The sequence below is a fragment of the Lepidochelys kempii genome, chromosome 6 (assembly GCF_965140265.1).
Source record: "Lepidochelys kempii isolate rLepKem1 chromosome 6, rLepKem1.hap2, whole genome shotgun sequence".
NCBI lineage: Eukaryota > Metazoa > Chordata > Testudines > Cheloniidae > Lepidochelys > Lepidochelys kempii.
In genome coordinates, this window is record NC_133261.1 from 39,726,732 (window position 1) to 39,738,066 (window position 11,335).

The following is an 11,335-nucleotide window of genomic DNA, read 5'->3' on the forward strand; positions in this document are numbered from 1 at the left end:
CCCCTGTAATTCCAGTTGGACAGGATAGTCTTCTTCATTTCCTGTCCTCCTAAACAGGAGAGGAAGGGAAGAAGCTACTAAACAGTTTTTGGGGTTTTTTTTCGGTTGTGCCAGGTTAAAGAGCTGCTATGTTTCACCCAGAAGGGGCTCTTTTGTAGAGGTAAGTGAAGTCATCCTTATGAATAAGTAATTAAACATTCGTAGAGCCTTTTGCGGTGGAAGTTTCTTAGGTAGAGGGGCAGTATAATTTCCAGGGGTCAAGACAGACACCCTAAGAAAAAGGCTGGAGATACTTGCAACACATGAACTGGACTAATATTTCCCGATTCAGCACAGCACTTAAGCATGTGCTTAACTTTAACACCACACTTAATTCTAAGTAAGTAGGAGGGTTCCTTATGGTGCCCGACTTCGGCCAGCAGAGGTTGAATGGAAAGCCTATGCTCAAAATACTTAGTCACCATAAAAATTTAAGAATGATATAGCTGTGGGGTGCTATTGTTTTTAGCTGTTATTTGGTACTCTCTTCTGCTAACAGTCAGTGCAGTGCACAAATACACTAGACAGGATTTATAATGAATATTCCAATAAAACACAAAGCAACTCTGAAATGGAAAAGACGAAAGGTAAGAAGATAACAGATGTGCTTGATTTATACCCACTCCCGTGAATAATTTTAGCTCAGTTAATGTCACCTGGTTATTGCAGGAGTAAATCTGCTATTGTCCCTGTGCCATATATTATGGCTTAAACACATTACTCCACCATCAGAGTTTGGTAATTTTAAATTTAATTGACAGTTTCACCTGTTACTACTGCAAACTCTTTGACTGGGCAGAAAAAGTCAAGTACCCAACATGTATGCGATTTAAACTCTTTACACTTCTCTACGGGCTTCCAGTCAGGATACTAAGTGCTTCACAAATTTAACCCTTCTGCCAGGCAGTTAATAGAAACAAAAAGGGCTGGGGGTTCAGTATATCTAGGTCCCTCTTGACGAACACCTAAACTGGTTCAAGCCCCGAGCCAGAATCCTGGGGAAACTAAATGCACCATCCCCAAGTGCCCTTACCAGGCAGAACTGCCCCAATCTCAAGCACTCAGACCATGTACAGACAAGGAAATCCTTATTAGGGAAAAAGGAACACATTTAAACAGATGTATAAATATGTACAGAATATAAATGCAAATAAAGAATAAAATACTCCAATAATTTTGGCAGTAGTCCATCTAACTCCCTTCCTACCCATAGGTGAGACTGTCCCACACAGAGCTCCTTAACTGCACCACCACACCAATCAACTGACCCCCATTCAGAATCTGGATGAGAGAGTAGCAACATAGACCACATGTCTCTTTGCAGGTCTGTCTCCAGTCCCAATGGAAGGTGCATGTCTGGTCTAACCTGGAAGTGCCACAACTGTAACCCATTTTAGTGATTCAGCTTTATTAAGGTGCTGAGTGAGCAGGGCCTCAGCAGAGCCTGCTCAGCTCTGCTGTTGTCCTCTGCATCATCTCTCAACACAAAGTCCTCAATCTGTATTGTCTGCAGATAGGACCCTTGAGCAGTGTCCTAGCTGCTTGGAAAGAGCTCTTGCCATAAGGTATGCTTCTATGGGAGTCCACTACTCCACAAAATCCATGGTGTTACAAGAACAATTTGCTTTTTGTGGCAACCCCTTTCATCAATGGAGGAAGTAGAGAGATATTCTACCCTGGAGCTTCTGGCCATAGGACATACACAAATATCAAAATATTAAGCCTTACATCATTCCCCCCGCCCCCCGAATAATATTATCTGTTTTACAAATGGCAAACCTGAGGCACAGAACACAGATCTCCATACTGCCAGTTCTATAAATCCCTAATTGGTAACTTGACAAATCATGAATATAAAACAGGCAATAGGCAAGTTGATCTAGAAGTTGCATAGGCTTTGCTGATTTTGTTGTTTTTAAACAAAACTTATCTTTGCAATTAAAGCATCTTGTGCTCATTGGCTTCTACATATCAATGAATTGCCAAATAGATTTGTAGCGCTACTGGAGAATGATTTTATAGCAAAACAAAGTGCACAACATCCACACAAACAAAGGAGAAAGAATTGCACCAAGAACACAAGAGAATGTAAATACAAATATTGAGCTAAAAATCTCTGGGAATAGTCATTTAGCTACAATAAGTGCCTTCATTTTGTTGTTTAACATGCACCTACATAAAAGCTGGAGGAGGAGACAGGAACTACTATACTGTAAAGAGGGAAATTATGCAGCCAGAGTTCATCAAAGACATCTTATCTCCTTCGTTGTGGGGGATGAAATAAAGTCAAAGAGCTAATCATCCAGGGAAAAATATGGTCTCAATTATTGCTTCAGGCAATGCCTCAAAATAAACTGGCAAGCTGATGTAGCATAGAAAAGATAATATACCATGGAAAGATATTGCAAGCTGGAGGGAATTTAGAGAAGAGCAACAAAAAAGTATTGCGGGTTGGAATTCTTGGATTTTGAGAGATTAAAAAAGCTAAATATGCATAACTTGGCTATTCAACTATTTTGGGAAGTCAAGGATGGCAAGGGACAACATCTACAAGTATCTGAATGGTGTAACCCCATTTGTATGATGTTTCTGGAAGTGTTTTTTGAAGCCTTTTATCTTTCCCCCAAATTGTGAGCATTGCAGGTTGTTTTGTATCCTAGTGCATTTACTTTCCAAGTTACCATTTTGTAACTTTAAAAAATACAGAGAGGCCTTGTGCGATAAACTGCATTTAATGACAGCTTTCAGACTGGTAGCTGTGTTAGTCTGTATCAGCAAAAACAACGAGGAGTCCTTGTGGCACCTTAGAGACTAACAAATTTATTTGGGCATAAGCTTTTGTGGGCTAGAACCCACTTCATCAGATGCATGGAGTGGAAAATACAGTAGCAGGTGTATATATATTAGACACACACACAGAGTACATGAAAAGATGGGAGTTGCCTTACCAAGTGGTGGGGTCAGTCTAACGAGACAATTGAGTTCTGACATCAGGAATTATAACATTCAAAAACCAGTAGGAGAACACTTCAACCTCCCTGGTCACTCAATAACAGACTTAAAAGGGCAATTCTTCAACAAAAAAACCTTCAAAAACTGACTCCAACATGAAACTGCAGAATTGGAATTAATTTGCAAACTGGACACCATCAAATTAGGCCTGAATAAAGACAGAGCGGATGGATCATTACAAAAACAGATTTTACCATGCTAATTTCCCCCTACCATTACTCACACCTTCTTGTCAACTGTTTGAAATGGGACACCCTCATTACCACTACAAAAGAGATTTTTCCTCCCTTGGTATTCTACTATTAATTGAATTGTCTTGTTAGACTGACCCTGCACTTGGTAAGGCGACTCCTATTTTTTCATGTACTATGTGTATAGTGTACACACACACACACACACACACACACTACTGTATTTTCCACTCCATGCATCTGATGAAGTGGTTTCTAGCCCACAAAAGCTTATGCCCAAATAAATTTGTTAGTCTCTAAGGTGCCACAAGGACTCCTCGTTGTTTTTGCATTTAATTAGAATGTGCCTATGTTTATATTTTTGTGATCCTTCATGCAGATTGTCACACGTGGTGTACGTCATCCAATGCATTAAATGCCCCAATAACTGCGTGGGTGAAAGCAGACAATCACTATGCTCTCAAATGAACTTACACAGAAAAATAATAAAAGACAAAAACACTATCACCTGTGGGTGAGCACTTTTCACAAAATGATCACTCCATACCTCACCTCTCAGTCCTCGTCCTCAAAGGAAACCTGCACAATACCTTCAAAAGAGGAGCCTGAGATCTTAAATTTATAACTTTGCAAGACACGAGATACTCATGGTTTAATAAAGGCATTGATTTATGGCTTATTACAACAATCTGTATCCCACTAACCCCCTTCTTTTGTCCTATGACTGAAGAGGAGTTAATGGGCCACTTCACCTTGAATAGTCCCTTAGAATATGTATTAATGACTTATGCAAAACAATATATGCCACCTTGTTTTTAGCTGTGACACTCCCTGTACCTTTACCAGAGATGAAGAAGAGCTCTGTCTAGCTTGAAAGTTTGTCTCCTTCACCAACAGAAGTTCTTAATAAAGATATTACCTCACCCACCTGGCATGAGGGAATGTATTTTTACCATAAAGAAAGTATTTTCCTATATTGTAAAGGTTATCATCTCTATTTGGATAAATACTGAATGCTCTGAATTATATTTAAAAACTTAAAAAATAGACATCTTAAAGGAGGTGATGATTGTAGACCCTGAATCTTGTAAACTGATTAATATCCAAGCCTAGGAAAGCCCAACTGCAATACCCGTACAGTTTCATCATTCCAGCGTAAGCTGTGTAGAGGTGAAAAGCAAGGGTGGCTTCTTCCCAAGTGGAATGTCTGACACTCAGCTCAGGAAGCAACTCAGGGCAGTGGAGCCTCTCTTCACCTTAACCCACTATAAACACAGACATCTGATAAATGGTCTTGCTCTCCGAATGTGTGAAAGCTCTCATAAATATGATGTAGTTTTAGTGGGTTAAGTAGACATATTAAACTGTCTCACCATTTTTCCTTCCTTCTCACATCACTGTCACCATAAGATTTGTATTTAAACAGGTTTTTCCTTTATGAAAGGCAGCATGACTAGTGGTTAAAGCATATTAAGAGTTGTAGGTGCTAATCCTGTCTCTGCCACAGACTCTGTACATTGGTGGACATGTCACTTCACCTCTCATTATTATTGATCGGTATTGCAGTAGAGCCCTGCAAATCTGCAGATATCCATGGACCATTTTTGCAGATCATGGATTGGATGTGGAAAGAAATTTTGTATCCACGCAGGGCTCTACCTAAAGGCCCCAATCAAGACCAGGATCTCAATGTGCTTGGTCACTGCCAAAACATACTAAGAGAAAGTGCCTGTCCTGAAAAGTTTGCAACCTAAGGGGCTGTCTACATAAGGACACTCAGGAGAGCAAAGACAAATTAACTAAAGGTATGAAGTTAAAGCATATTAAATCCCTTTGTGGATGCTCATTGAGAAGTAAAGTGTCTGTTGTTTGCTTTATCATCTGGGGATTAAATGGCAGAGTCAGACATAGAAACACAGGTTTTCCTGATTCACCTGCAAAATGGGGACAAAACCCTACACTACAGAGGCACTGTAATGCTTTACACTAACAACTGCAAATTCAATTCAAGAACACTACCCTGAGTTTCATCCTGCACCCTGACACCACTTCCATCTTCTCAGGTCACCAGGCTCTCAGGCCTGTGTCGTTGTGGGCTCTAGGATATTTAATTCAGATACTGATAACATTGTCTCTCCGCACTTCTAAATTAACTCCTCAATGCCTTTTGATTTCGACATGCTTTTTAAAGTTATGTTTACTGTTGGCCCTGTAAATATTACTTCCCATCCCATTCACTCTGTCTTCTTTGTAAAAGTTTCGGAATCAACCTGTTCTACTGTCAGCTAGTATATACACATAACACACACATTTACTGCAGCTTCTTAATACCAAAAGAAAAATGAGAAGAGAAGAAAGTTCCCCTAAAAAGACCACAATCAGGAACTGAATGCAATGCAAGAACCGTATCGGGTTATTATAGTATGTTTTCTAATGCAAATCTCGCACCATAGACAAATTTAATTTTTTTTAAAGTTAATATTAAAATTATCTAATATACAGGTTACTATACTCTATCTTAACCATTAGCTACACAGACACCCATATCCACTAGTTTACCTACTGTATTTTCTCTTGCCATTTAAAAAATCCTATGACAGTGAATTTGATAGGGTCCTAAGCATAGTCAACACTCACGGAATAAGAGATCATTTGACATCGCCCCATACTTTTGCCGCCCATATCTTCCCGGGTTGAAAAAGTATGTAGTACCTAACGCACAAGTTCTACAGAGCTACAGCTACACCACTATAGTGTAGACACTTGCTACAGCGACAGAATGTTTTTTTCCACCACTAGAGTAAATCCACCCCCTTGAGAAACATCACATAAGTCATTGGAAGAATTCTTGAGTCAACTTAGCAGTGTCCATACTGGGGCTTAGGTTGGCTTAGCTATGTGACCTCTGTGATTTATGCAGGGGCCAGTGTGGCTGTCTCCGGGGCCAGCTACTCAAGTGGCTCTGGGACAGCCACCCTAGCCACTGCTGGAGCGGCCCAAGGGACAGCCACACCAGCCACTGCTCTGGTGGCCTCCAGCCCCAGCCAGGGCAGCCATGGTTCGCAGCCCCTGGCAGCTGATGCCTCTGGTCCTGGGGTGCCCCCCATGCCCTGCCCCCTGCAGCAGCGGCCCCCACCAGGTCCCCGCAAGATTTAATCACAGGTATTTTTAGTATAAGTCATGGACAGGGCACGGGTTGTGAATTTTTGTTTATTGCCCATGCTCTGTCCATGATTTTTACCAAAAATACTGGTGACTAAATCATAGCCTTATCCATGAGTGCTTAGCTAGGTCAAACTAATTTTTAGGTGTAGATGGGGCCTTGGATACAACAAAAGTCAAGCTCCTGAGAGTTTAGAATTGATCTATTGTTGTGTGGTGAAAAAAATAATCTCCCATTGTTCCATATATAGTGTCTGTCCTCTTAACTATTTTATTCCCTTTGGTAACTTATTTTCTGAATTTGTCATTGGATAAATTTCAGAGTAGCAGCCGTGTTAGTCTGTATCCGCAAAAAGAAAAGGAGGACTTGTGGCACCTTAGAGACTAACAAATTTATTTGAGCATGAGCTTTCATGAGCTACAGCTCACTTCATCGGATGTATCCGTAGCTCATGAAAGCTTATGCTCAAATTAATTTGTTAGTCTCTAAGGTGCCACAAGTCCTCCTTTTCTTTTCATTGGATAAACACTTCCAGCCAACATTACATAAAGTATACCTGAATCCAGATTTCTTTCATTCCTGCAGCAATGAGAACAAAAAACAAACAAACAAAGCAGGACTGAATGCTGAAAGCACAGCAGTGCTATGAATTGCAGGTCATGCAACAATATGCACATTCCTCTCTTCCACTTACCTAAGTTTGGCTACACCAGGATGTACTCAATGACAGCACATACTCTGAATCAACAGCCTTATGTCAATAAACAAGTTTATTAACCCACCAGCACAAATTCCCTTTTAAAGCCTTCTTAACCTACAAGAATAAACATGCATAAGGGAGTCTCTACATGAGTCATTTTCATTTAAAAGTAATGTCTCAATGTTACTGGCGAAAGAATAAAAGTCCCTATAATGCAACAAAACAAAAAAGGAACCAGGAAGCCCCAGCTTTGCACTTAGTTTACAGACACTCATATGACTGAAGGGATTTTTAAACCCCTTGCACACGTCTACCAAAACACTTACAACACCTTAAAATCCTTAACAAACGCCTCCAAGAACAGCCTGTGAGATGGGTGTTTACACAGAGGGGAAACTGAGCCACGGAAGGCTGGATTACTGCTGGCTGTTACGCTGAAGTGAGTCACGCCCGCCCTGGCACCAGCGCTGAAACTGAGCGCAGCCCTGGGCTCCTGCAGCAGCGAAGTGAGGTGCCCGAGGCCACACCGCCAGGCAGTGGCCGAGGCTGGGGTAGCGCAGAGTTCAGCGCGCCCCGCAGCCTGGTTCCCACGCAACCCCAGGCTCGCCGGGGGCACAGCGGGCGAGAGAACCGCTGAGGGTGTCTTGGAGGACACCCCAGCCCAGCCCGGGCCGAGTTACCGGGGGCTGCCCGGCGGCACTGACCTGAGCGGCCCGGTTCCCCTCCGCGTGGCGCCCCGGGGCGCGCGCTTTGCCCCGGCCGGCGCAGGTGCGCGGGCGCTTTGCTCACGCCCGGGGCTGGAGGAGACGCGCGCGCAGCGGCCGCCCCTGGCCGCGCGCTGGCCCCTGCGCCCGGCTGCCTCGGGCGAGCGGACTCCGGCGGCCCGCGTCCGAGCGCCAGCGCCATTGGTTCTGGGGACGGGACCGGCAGGCAGCTATTGTTCCCACGTGATTCGGAGTGGGAGCGGGGGGAGGCAGTCCGGGGCACTGGCTCGGCGGCGCTGCTGCGGGGCAGGTATTCCCCCGGGCGCGGGCACACGGGAGAAAGGGCTGAGAGCAGCCCCGGGGTCACTGGCTGCACACGGGGGCAGTTTTAGCAACACTTCTGCAGGAACAAGGGGAGGCCGGGCGGGTGGTGTTTCTTTGCAGGTTAGACCTTTCCCGTTCAGCAGGTACATTCGGGTGCAAACTTTCCACACTTTTCGCTACAGAGTATTTGGTTTAACAGGCTTTCATGGGTGCAGTAAAATGCCAACACGTAGCTCTCGTCTGCACCCAGAGTTGTACAGTACCTCTCTAGTGGTGTAGTTAACGTGGTGCAAGCCCCTTAGCGTGGCTGCAGTTGTACTGGTCTAAAAGTGGAAATAGTGGTGTAGCTTACTTCCAGGCAGGAAGGGTAATAAACTACATCAATGTAAGCACTTTTAGACTGGTTATAATTGCATCCATGGTGGAGGTTGTACCAGTATAACCTTAAAAGTAAAATATCACCCCCAACCAAAATAGTTATATCAGGGTTTGGTTACAAAGGGATGGAAGGAATCAGGACCTATTTTGAGCTCTGCTATTGACTCCCTGTGTGACAGTGGACAAGTTGTGATCATTGCTATTTTGTGCCTCAGTTTTCTTGTCTGTAAAATGGGATCATTAATACTTTCTCTACCTCTCAGCAACATTTTGAGCCTTAACTCTATTAATATTAGTAAAGTCTATCTATCTAGGCCTTGGTCTACACTAGGAGTTGAGGTCGAATTTAGCAGCATTAAATCGATTTAACCTTGCACCCGTCCACACACAAAGCCCTTTTTTTCGACTTAAAGGGCTCTTAAAATCGATTTCCCTACTCCACCCCCAACAAAGGGATTAGCGCTTAAATTGGCCTTGCCGGGTTGAATTTGGGGTACTGTGGACACAATTAGACGGTATTGGCCTCCAGGAGCTATCCCAGAGTGCTCTATTGTGACCGTTCTGGATAGCACTTTCAACTCAGATGCACTGGCCAGGTAGACAGGAAAAGGCCCGCAAACTTTTGAATTTCAATTTCCTGTTTGCATGGTCACCTGCAGCTTGCCACGGCGGCCAGAGCTCATCAGCAGAGGTGACCATGATGGAGTCCCAGAATCGCAAAAGAGCTGCAGCATGGACCGAACGGGAGGTACGGGTACTGATTGCTGTATGGGGAGAGGAATCCGTGCTATCAGAACTCCGTTCCAGTTTTCGAAATGCCAAAACATTTGTCAAAATCTCCCAGGGCATGAAGGACAGAGGTCATAACAGGGACCCAAAGCACTGCCACGTGAAACTTAAGGAGCTGAGGCAAGCCTACCAGAAAACCAGAGAGGCAAATGGCCGCTCCGGGTCAGAGCCCCAAACATGCCGCTTCTATGATGAGCTGCATGCCATTTTAGGGGGTTCAGCCACCACTACCCCAGCCGTGTTGTTTGACTCCTTCAATGGAGATGGAGGCAACACAGAAGCAGGTTTTGGGGACGAGGAAGATGATGATGATGAAGTTGTAGATAGCTCACAGCAAGCAAGCAGAGAAGCTGGTTTTCCCGACAGCCAGGAACTGTTTCTCACCCTGGACCTGGAGCCAGTACCCCCCGAACCCACCCAAGGCTGCCTCCTGGACCCGCCAGGCGGAGAAGGGACCTCTGGCAAGTGTACCTTTTAAAATAGTATACATGGTTCAAAAGCAAGCATGTTTAATGATTAATTTGCCCTGGCATTTGCGGCTCTCCTGGATATACTCCCAAAGCCTTTGCAAAAGGTTTCTGGGGAGGGCAGCCTTATTCCGTCCACCATGGTAGGACACTTTACCACTAGCATGTACCAGGCCAGTAGCACGTACTTGGGAATCATTGTAGAACAAAGCATTGCAGTGTATGTTTGCTGGCATTCAAACAACATCCGTTCTTTATCTCTCTGTGTTATCCTCACGAGAGTGATATCATTCATGGTCACCTGGTTGAAATAGGGTGCTTAAGGGTGCCCGTTCCGGATCGGCTGTTTGCCTGTGGCTGAACAGAAATGTTCCCTGCTGTTAGCCACGGGGGAGGAGCTAGCCACGTGGTTGGGGGAGGCAAAATGCGACCTTGGAACGAAAGCACATGTGCTGTGTATGTAATGTTAACAGCAAGGTTTACCGTGAAAGATTGTAGCCATTATTCTAGAAAATGTGTCTTTTTAAATACCACTGTCTTTTTTTTTTTCCTCCACCAGCTGCATGTGTTTCAAGGATCACAGGATCTTCTCCTTTTTAGAGGCTAGTGAAGATAGAAGGCGAAAAAAAATGCACTTATGATGAAATGTTCTCTGAGCTCATGCTGTCCTCCCACACTGACAGAGCACAGACGAATGCATGGAGGCAGACAATGTCAGAGTGCAGAAAAGCACAAAATGACCAGGAGGAGAGGTGGAGGGCTGAAGAGAGTAAGTGGCGGGCTGAAGCTGAAAGGTGGCGGCAGCGTGATGAGAGGAGGCAGGATTCAATGCTGAGGCTGCTGGAGGATCAAACCAATATGCTCCAGCGTATGGTTGAGCTGCAGGAAAGGCAGCAGGAGCACAGACCGCCACTACAGCCCCTGTGTAACCAACCGCCCTCCTCCCCAAGTTCCATAGCCTCCTCACCCAGACGCCCAAGAATGTGGTGGGGGGGGCCTTCCGCCACCCGGCCACTCCACCCCAGACGATTGCCCAAGCAACAGAAGGCTAGCATTCAATAAGTTTTAAAGTGTTGTGTGGCTTTGTCCTTCTCTCCTCCACCACCCCTCGTGGGCTACCTTGGTAGTTATCTCCCTATTTGTGTGATGAATGAATAAAAAATGCATGAATGTGAAGCAACAATGACTTTATTGACTCTGCAAGTGGTGATCGAAGGGGGGAGGGTTGTTAGCTTACAGGGAAGTAGAGTGAACCAAGGGGCGGGGGGTTTCATCAAGGAGAAACAAACAGAACTTTCAGCCCGTAGCCTGTTCAGTCACGAAACTGGTTTTCAAAGCTTCTCTGATGTGCACCACGCCCTCCTGTGCTCTTCTAACCGCCCTGGTGTCTGGCTGTGCGTAACCAGCAGCCAGGTGATTTGCCTCAACCTCCCACCCCGCCATAAACGTCTCCCCCTTACTCTCACAGATATTGTGGAGCGCACAGCAAGCAGTAATAACAGTGGGAATATTGGTTTCGCTGAGGTCTAACCAAGTCAGTAAACTGCGCCAGCATGCTTTTAAACGTC

The 11,335-nt window shown here is 44.7% G+C and overlaps 1 protein-coding gene and 1 long non-coding RNA gene across 4 annotated transcripts in view; one reads left to right on the forward strand and one right to left on the reverse strand.

Moving 5' to 3' along the window:
• The window catches only part of PPFIBP2 (PPFIA binding protein 2), a 217,809-nt gene extending 209,883 nt beyond the window's left edge, over positions 1–7,926 (reverse strand). Inside the window, exon 1 of one of the 3 annotated variants that reach the window (XM_073347678.1) lies at positions 7,810–7,926. The gene's annotated coding sequence lies outside the window, so the exon portion shown is untranslated. The remainder of the gene's footprint in view (positions 1–7,809) is intronic. The other 2 variants (XM_073347667.1, XM_073347677.1) reach the window with 2 other exon arrangements.
• A 12-nt stretch (positions 7,927–7,938) lies between these two features.
• LOC140912724 (uncharacterized) lies at positions 7,939–10,928 on the forward strand. Its single transcript, XR_012159362.1, has 3 exons — positions 7,939–8,119; positions 9,171–9,259; positions 10,327–10,928. It is a non-coding gene; the product is annotated as an uncharacterized lncRNA (long non-coding RNA).
• The last annotated feature ends 407 nt before the right edge of the window (positions 10,929–11,335 follow it).